Below are 9,651 nucleotides of genomic sequence, written 5' to 3'. Positions count from 1 at the left end.
AAGACTGAAGGGCTTTTAACCAAAACCGTAAATTGAAGTCTTCTGAAAGATTAGCCGGCTCTCCATTAATTCATAAACCAGGTCATATAAGTATAGTTTGCTAAAGATCAGAGGACAGGCGCTTGGGGAAAACGTGTCCAATAACATTAAGTTACCTGCCTGCATGTGTAGCTTCTAAATAATATTTTACCCCCTTTCAACTCATGAATCAGTAGGTTGCCACGCATCCAATTAGTGTTTGTTGAATGAATAAATTTCCAGGATGGTTGATTCTGTGCCTCTGGAATTGTATGGTTATATATGAGGCACAGACCCTGAACCAGGTTTGGTGACTCACCCTGCATACAAGCTCATTATTGTTGAACATTAAACAGAGGAACATGTATCATTCAGAGATTCATTCATCAGCTGGTGGCCCCTGGAGGATGGTGCTTTGGGTGGGGGAAGGGAGCTCCGGTGAATTGTATGTGCCCATTTTATAAGTATTAATACTTCCAGGACCCTGTCTCAAGTAATTCCCCGCCCCAATTTCACCCTCTGCCCCAGGCACTGGCTGGGTTCTTTCTTTTTCTTTCTTTACTTTTTTTGGGGGGTGGGGGGAGTCTTTTCAGAGCCTCAACCATGGCCTATGGAGGTTCCCAGGCTAGGGGTCAAATCGGAGCTACAGCTGCTGGCCTACGCCAGAGCCACAGCAACACCAGCAAGGCCAGGGATTGAACTCTTGTCCTCAGGGATACTGGTTGGGTTCATTACCGCTGAGTCACAATGGGAAGTCTGAAAAATATTTTGTTAGTAGTGAGGATTTTAAACAAAAACAGAAATAAGAACTTGCCCAGAATCTCAGTATATGTGTAATGGAAATTTTCCTCAAGCAGGGCTCAAAGGACTAGGGGGAAATGTCATCTCTTTAGCCTGTTACTAATAAGGCTTCTTCCTGAGCTCCTTAACATCTGGTTAGAAGAGAGAAAAAAAAAAGCAAAAAAAAAAAAAAAAGCTTGCAAAGAGTTCAGCCGGTTTCAGGCTGGGCTGGAGTGGAAGATGTGAACAGTCCTTTTGGGGGGTCACCCTGTGGCTGGGTGTGAACATGTTCTTTCTGGAATGAATCTACTCTCCTCTTCCAGCACCACTTCTACCTGGTGTCCAGGTGTCGGCGAGGAGGAGTCGGGGATGGTTGCTATGGTTGCTACGGCTTCACAGGTTTGGGTGGGAGTGTCTTGTCGCCCTCCAGCAAGAATACCCCCAGCCTTTGGGGATGGGCTCTATGGCCCAGGTGACTCACGGTTCTGGCCTGTCTCAGGCTGGTGAGACCCAGAGATCCCTCTCAGGTTGCCCCCACTTTACTCTCTGCAGTGTGGCCCTAGCGCAGCTTTCTCAGGCCCTCTCTCCCTCACCTCCCTGCATCCCCAATACATGAGCTTAGGAGGCCAGCCTTTGAGTGTCCAGAACCTTCCCCATTTCCCTACTTCTTAGTCTCTGCGGCACCTCCTGGAATATCTTTTTCACAGGCTCCACTGGAAGGATAGCCCACCCATCCTTCAAATTCTGGCCCCTTCTCCATGCAGCCCTGTGATTTGGAAGGGGCGGCAGGGTGTGGCAATTGCAAGTATGGGCGATGACAGCAGGTGTGTTTGTATTGCGATTGCCATGGCATGGCTCCTTGAGAAAGGCACACCTCTCTGAGCCTGTTTCGTCTGTACACTGGGGGGTATTCACATCACCTCAAAGGGCACTTGGGAGGACTAAACATGATGATCACGAAAAGCACTTGACCCTGTCCTTGGCATCCAGTAAGTGCCCCATGTACGTGGGCTTTGCCTAGTACTTATTGGAGGCTTATTGTTCATCCTTGGGTGGCTAAGCCTATAGGGGACAGGTGGGAATTTGCATGTGGTGGGAAGGAGCCTCAAGGAGGCTTACGTCTGCACGCTGGAAACGGGCGGGCGTCTGCCCTCCCCCACATCAATGACAGGAAACTCTGATGGCGAGGTCTCAGGCAGTCATTCCCATGTTGCCAAGAGCTGTGTTAGGGGAGACCCATTTTCTGGTGCTCTTTACGTTGCGCTATTTCATGCACTTGGCCTTCTCTGCTCTGCAATCTGCAGGTGGGGCTCGCTGCAGGAAGACCAGGAATCCCAAGTTGCAAAGCTTTCCACCTCCTTGCAGGAGGGCGACACCATCCTGGCTACTTTCTTGCCCCCCTTGCATCAGAGCCTGCAACTTAGATCTGGAAAAATTGTTGAGATGCAAACATGTGTGCTGTTTCATTGCTGGGGAAGGTCTGAAAGAATCAGATTCCTCCCGTGTCCCCCCCACCTCCCGCCCCCCGCCCCGGGAACCAGAGCCGTGGGCCAGCCCTGGAGTCAATGGTTGAGAAAGAGGCATTTATTTATTTACTTTTAGCTCTGCACCTGCGGCATATGGAGTTTCCCAGGCTAGGGGTCAAATCGGAGCTGCAGCCACCAGCCCACACCACAGCCATAGTAACACAGGATCCAAGCCATCTCTGTGACCTACACCACAGCTCGCGGCAACACCAGATCCTTAATCCACTGAGCGAGGCCAAGGATTGAACGCACATCCTCATGGATACTAGTCAAGTTCTTAACCCACTGAGCCACTACGGGAACTCCTTGTTTGTTTTTTGTTTTTGTTTTTTTTGGCTGCCTCCATGACGTGTGGAAGTTCCCCAGCCAGGACCTGAGTCTGCACCACAGCAGCGAACTGAACTGTGGCAGTGACAATGGTTGATCCTTAACCCACTGCGCTACAAGGGAACTCCAAGAATCTTTCATTTTTAAGAGAAGATTGTTCCAATGGAATTTGGGGGGTGGTTAGGAAGTGGGGAGTTGGGCCTGAGGGAATAGGGAGAACTTTCTGGAATGGGAGAAGGCATGGAAGCGGGTGTCCCAGAACTGGGGGAAGACTCGTGCTCCTCCCTGACAGGAAACGGCTGTGTGTGCCAGGGAAGGGCCGGATCCTGGCCTGGCCAGGCCAGAGAAGACGTCCTCCGTCTCTCCCTTTAAGGCATCTTGTGTGTTTGTGCAAAGAGTGTGGCCACAGAAACAAATGGTTCACTCAACCTTTGACAAAGATTTACTGTGCACTTACTGTGTCCTGGGCACCGACCACGCACATCTGTGCACAGAACGGACAGAAACCACTGGCTTCGTGCAGCCTCTGTCCTGGTGGGGTGGCAACCCCCAGCGCTTGGCACTGAACCTGTTGCCCAGACCACACAACCCCCAACCGCGGGCCAAAGACAGCAGGGAGCGCTTCAGACAACTGAGATTTAATTCTCTGCCAGCCCAGGAGATGGGACACACACTGAGAGTCACTTTTAAGGGGGAAGAGCAAAAGGAATGTGGTGTTTCTTGTATCCTCAGAGGGGGCCCCAGAGAGCACGCCAGGCTGCTGTGGCTTTTCAGATGCAAGGCAAGATATATCTGGATGAGCAGTAACTTTTTTTTTTTTTTTTTTGTCTTTGCACCCATGACATCTGGAGGTTTCCAGGCGGGGGGTCGAATGAGAGCGGCAGCTGCCAGGCTATGCCACAGCCACAGCCACACCAGATCTGAGTCACATCTGCGACCTACACCACAGCCCAAGGCAATGCTGAATCTTTAACCTACTGAACAAAGCCAGGGCTTGCACCTGTGTCCTCATGGAGAGCAGTCCGATTCATTTCCGCTGAGCCACGGTGGGAACTCCTGGATGAGCAGTGACTTTACCAGGCTCAGTCATACCGTATCACAGCTTACTTTTCACTTTAAACAGGACCCGCGCACTAGGAGGCTAATAGATGGGTCAGTTTTCCAGCCAACTGCCCATTTGTGGGTCCCCCCCCGCCAGGCCTGGGTTCTGAAAGCAAACATTTCTTTTTCTATGTTTCTTTTTTTGGCTGCACCTGTGGCATGTGGAAGTTCCCGGGGCAGGGATTGAATCCGAGCCACAGCTTTGGCAATGCAGGACCTTAACCCAGTGTGCCATAGGGGGAACTCCCTTAGTTCTTCTGTTTGGATGGCAGCTGTGTGTACTCCACACAGCCTCCTGGACTGGGCAGGGAACACTCCCCAGCTTCCATGGGAGGAGAAGACGTCCAGTGTGGTTTACAGGAAGCTGAGGCCACTGGTGCGTCCTGGACTTGGCAAGAGTTGTCTGTCCCAGAGCCATCCTCACCACCCTGAGGTCTGGCTCCTGAAAGAGGCTGGAACACGTCCTGGCCAGGAGACCTGGACCTCTGGGACATTCATGCCCTTACACTCTTATGCAATTCCCTCCCTGGTGCTTGGGCTGGACCTGGTGACTTGCTTGTGATGAGCAGAGTACAAGAGCAAGGGGCTGTCATTGCTGAAGCCCAAAGACAGGGCTGCTTCCTTTTTGCCTCCATGCCACATGGAGGTTCCCAGGCTAGAGGTCGAATGGGAGCTGCAGCTGCTGACCTACACCACAGCCACAGCAACGCCAGATCCAAATAGAGTCTGCGACCTACATCACAGCTCACGGCAACACCAGATCCTTAACCCCCTGAGTAAGGCCAGGGATCGAACCTGAGTCCTCATGAATAGTCAGGTTCATTACTGCTGAGCCACAACGGGAAATCCCCAAAGACCATGGCTTCTGTCCTGCTCACTCTCTCTTCCCTCTCATTTGCGTTGTGAGCGGCTCTAAGAGGAGAGCTAGCCAAAGGGCAGAGAGCTGGGGGAGGCCCTCCGCCGATAGCCAAGGAAGCATCGAGGGCCTCGGCTCAACAGGCTCTGAGGAACTTCATCTGCCCTCAGCCACCTCAGTGAGCTTGGAAGCTGATTCTCTCGCAATTGAGCCTTCCGATGAAACCACAGCCCTGGCTGACAGCTTGATGGAAGCCTTGTGGAGAGAGGCTGAGCCAGGGGGACCCAGCTAGGCCACGCCCAGATGCCTAACCCACTGGAATAATAAGGAGGTATGTTCACTGTTTTGAGCTAAGTGTGAGGCTGAGTTGTTCCCGGCATTAGGTGACTAATACAGCCTCTCTTGCTCTCAACCTCAGCCTTCTCCTCTGCAAAGTGGGGGTTAATGATACATCTCTGGGCAACTGTGGGGATCGCACGGGGTGGGGGGTCGCTTCCTCAAGCCCCGCCCCCGGAGCAGAGCGGATGTTCCGTAGCACCTTTCCTCACTAAGGCTGTAGTCGCGCAAGTCAATGTCTAATTGCAAACTATGCAAGTGCTGGGAAGGAGAAACAGGGTGCCATGGGAGCAGTAATGGGGCCCGGGCCTTGTCCAGGGGGAGAGGGGAGTCTCAGGGGAGGTCATCTTGACGGAGGCCTGAAGGCTGAGCTGGAGGAGGTTTCCTCTGTTTTTCTCTTCCCAGCCTGCAGCCCCTTCGCCTCTCTCTCAGCACTCTCCGGCTTCTCCTGTCCCAGCATTCGTCACAGCTCGTCACCAGTCACGTGTCTGCCTCGGCGACGTTCCCAAACGGCGGGGACCGGGTCGCCACAGCACACCAAGTACCTGGCACAGGGCCTGGCACATAGTAGGTGCTCAAGAAAACGGCACTGAACGGATGCGTGGGCAAAGCAAAGACCCCGGGACAAAGAGTTGGCGACGGAGGGCCAGCAGAGGGGACGCTCCAAGGAGAGGAGCTGGTGAACTCTCGGAGCTGGGAGGGGCCGTCGGGCTGGAGCTGGGCCAGCGGGGAGGGCGGTTCAGGGGAGGCCTGCAGGAGGGCGGACCGGCAGGTGGGCCTTGAGGCCTTGGGGAGGGGCTTCTCTAAGGGCAATGGGGAGCCTTGGAGGGGGCGGGAGGGAGGGTGGACATAGTCCAGTGTGCTTTTTTGAGAGCTTGTGTGGCTGCCGTGAGCAGAAGGGGTTCGGGAGGGACAGGACCGGAAGCAGAAGACCGGAAGGAGGCGGCCATAGTCGTCCTGGCCAGAGGCCAGAGGCCTAGGGTCTTGGGGGCCAGAGATGGGGACGCGGACAGCATCCAGGGCCCGAAGGTGACATGGACAGGATGGCAGAGTCTGGATGTGGGGTGGCAGGAGGGAGAGGGTCCAGGGTGACGTCACAAAGAGCAGCCCTCAGTCAACTGAGCAGGGCTCAGGGCTTCTGTGAACCCCCAAACACCGTCTCCCGTGGCACGGAAAACGGAGACGTTCAGGGGCCCTGATCCCTGGAAACTCTCTAGGCCCCTGGAGAGAGAAATTCAGAAAAGCCTGGCCTTGGAGGGCTTGGTAAAAGCGTCTTGAAACTTGAGCCTGTATTTACAGATAATGGAAGTTGTGTGGGATGAGCGCGGGCTCCTTGGCCCAGGTCCCGGGCACCCCCCTCCCCACGGGGAGCTCTGCCAAGCAGGGCTTGCATTGCAGCAGAAACATGGAGCAGCTTCCTGGATCATCCGCTTTCCCCTAAGCTTTTTTTTACAGGGAAAAAACACGATTTGATTCCCCCCTCCCCTTTTTTGGTGCAAGAACAAAGTATTATGAAATAGAAAGCAAATTCACTCATGTAAAATTTACAGTTGAAAGTGCAAATAAGTGTATGAAGATATTTGATTTCCTATAATTTTTCTTCCATTAAATATTTGTGAAAACATGGAATTTAATGGCTGCAGAATTATCAGTTTTGCATCATTAATTGAACTCTTTCTCTGAGATACTGAGTTTGCATTGGTTTAGTTACTGTAAGGAAAACAGGGTGGACTTGCTTTATACAAACCCCATTTCTGTGTTGTAATGGGCATTTCTGGCCCATGCTTGCCCAGTGCCAGGTCCCACCTCCTGGTGAGAACAGCAGCCTAATTTCCCTTTGGGGGGAACCATCTGTCCCCTTCTTTCAGTTAAGATGGTTGGTCTCCAGCCATGGAAAATACTCCTTCTCTCTAAAACTCTAACAAAATTTGACCCAAGCCTGGCGATCCAAGTGTGGAATCTACCCTTGTTACAGAGATTCATTCAGGATGGACAGAGAGCCCAGGCCTGGCCGATCAGGGATTCGTGGGTGAAACCATGAAGTAGGAAAGTCGAGCCCACATACAGACTGGATTCTGTGACCGCCGAGTTCCTGATCAATCTGTTCCCGAATGTCTAGAAACCACAGTCTTCCCGTTTCACAAGCCATTACATTCTCTTTTGTTTTGTTTGTTTGTTTGTTTTTGTTTTTGTCTTTTTGCCTTTTCTTAGGCCGCTCTCGCAGCATATGGAGGTTCCCAGGCTAGGGGTCTAATTGAAGCTTTAGCCGCCAGCCTACGCCAGAGCCACGGCAACTCGGGATCCGAGCCACGTCTGCGACCTACACCACAGCTCACAGCAACACTGGATCCTTAACCCACTGAGCAAGGCCAGGGATCGAACCCGCAACCTCATGGTTCCTAGTCGGATTCGTTCACCACTGCGCCACGACGGGAACTCCCCATTACGTTCTCTTTCTGGCTTAAGCCGAGTTGTGCTTTCTGTCCTTTTGGACCAAGGATCTCTGGTTTTCTTCCCTTAAATTTCTTGACCCGGAATGGCTGCGCCAAAGGACATAATCATTTTTGAAGCCTCTTGAGACCTCTTATCAAATTGTTTTCTAGATTTTTTGCAAACAGAGTTGGAGAGCCTATCACACATGCCTTAGCATATGAGCTAAAATTTTTTGCTGGGCGGAAATTACATGGTGTAATTTTTTTTTTTTTTTTTTTAGTGTGGTGAGATACTTTTCATGTTTATAGGCCATTTTAATTTATTTTGTGATTTGCTAAAATAAAGTTGATGTCACTTATTTTTTTGCTTTGTAAGAGTTCTTTAAATACCCAAAACATTGATCATTTTTCAAGTGTCTCACCATGTCCCCCAGTTTATGGCCTTTAAATATTTTTTGAAGTATTCTGAGGTAGATGCATTTTTCATTTTTATGTGGTCAAATTATTTTCAGGTGTCACTTCTGTTGCTCTCATGCTTCCAAATTCTTCCTGACTAAAGACCGGGTAGATGTGGAACAAATTTTCTTCTTTTTGACCTTGAGATAGTCAGTGCTTTGCATCCTGCGACTAGGGACCATCGGCATTGGAAACACCTAGAATGCTTGTTAAAAATCCAGATTTGGCGGCGGGACGGAGTGTGTGTGTGTGTGTGTGTGTGTGTGTGTGTGCACGCGCGCTCAGGCCAGAATCAGAATTTCTGAGAATAAACCCTGTTGAGCAAGTGTCAGAGGTGGTTTTAATAAACATTAAAGCTGGAAAACCACCAACTGAAGGAACTGGAATACAGTACACGGGGTGGAAAAAGGACACAATTTGATCTTCCTGCCAAACAGCCAATTTTCTCAGTACCAGCTATTAGGTAAGAGTCCAACACTTCCTGGAAGGCCTATAGAAAGAATTTTCTCACACTTGAAGATAATTAAAGCTGGATTTCAACATCGGATAATGAGCTCTCCATCTCAGAAAATGTCCAAGCCCTGGGCCTCCTGGTGTCTTGGGGTCTCTGGGTCTGGTGGGGCAGTCAGATGAAATGACATTTCACAAGCTACCTTGAACCACCGCTTTTTTTCTCCAAATGCCCTCAAAGGCCTTTCTCCAGCTCATCTGGAACCCAGGAGGGAAAGGCTTTAAAAGTGCAGGGGCAGGGCTGAGAGAGCCTTCTGCTTGACGAAAAAGCCCAGCAACCATAAACCCCGGTGCTCTAGCCCATACTAGCAGCCTGAGCCGGGCCTCTAAGCACAGGGCGCATTTGTCAGTTTCATGACCCAAGCCCTGCCCAGGGGAGGCTGGGAGCTCCTAAAAGTTGGATACCCGCTGCAAGCTTAGACTCATGGCCAGGTAACTGCCACGTCTGCTCTAATGGCCCTTGTCCCCAAGGAGCGAGCCAGTCATCTGAACTCGGCCTACAAAGGTGCACCGCAGGCACATGGCAGGGGACAGAAGGACAAGGACTCTTCGCAGAGCCCCAGGGGGCAAAGCGAGAGGACTGTGCCTTCAGGCCTGTAGGGGGCGTTGTGTCCAGCACCTCCCAGGGGGTCAGACAGGGCAGGGATGGCCATCCTAGGATGCCAGGTCCCCACTGTGCCTCCCCGTCGTGCAGATGGGGGGCTGGAGTCCAGGCCGAGGCTGGGGAGCCAGTTTTCCGGGTGGAGCAGAGCCCAGTTGAGGCATTTGAGGTGTGCCGTTACTCAAAGAAGCAGTTCTCAAAGGGGGGTCCTGGGACCAGCAGCATCAGCATCACCTGCTAGAAATGCAGATTCTATGGCCTGCCCCCCGCAAGGCCTGCTGGATCAGAAGCTCTGGGGATGGACCCACACTCTGCTCTAACAGGCTTTCCTGAGGAGTGTTCAGATCTAAGAACCACTGGCAAAACGTGCACCCACATCACAGGGTGAGTAATGAGACACATCAGCTCTTTCTGGAAAGTCAATGTTGTAGGGAGAGAGAGAAAACAGAGTGAGTTCCCGTGGTGACACAGCGAACCCGACGAGGATCCATGAGGATGCAGATTCGATCCCTGGCCTTGCTCAGAGGCTAGGGATCTGGCCGGGCTGTAGCTGTGGTGTAGGTTGCAGACGTGGCTCAGATCCGGCATTCCTGTGGCTGTGGTATAGACTGGTAGCTGCAGCTCCAATTTGACCCCTAGCCTGGGAACCTCCATATGGTGTGCATGCGGCCCTAAAAAGAAGAAATAAATAAGTAAATAAATCAGAGA

This window comes from Phacochoerus africanus, chromosome 9, assembly GCF_016906955.1.
Source record: "Phacochoerus africanus isolate WHEZ1 chromosome 9, ROS_Pafr_v1, whole genome shotgun sequence".
In the NCBI taxonomy this organism is placed as follows: domain Eukaryota; kingdom Metazoa; phylum Chordata; class Mammalia; order Artiodactyla; family Suidae; genus Phacochoerus; species Phacochoerus africanus.
This window is presented reverse-complemented; position numbering follows the sequence as displayed.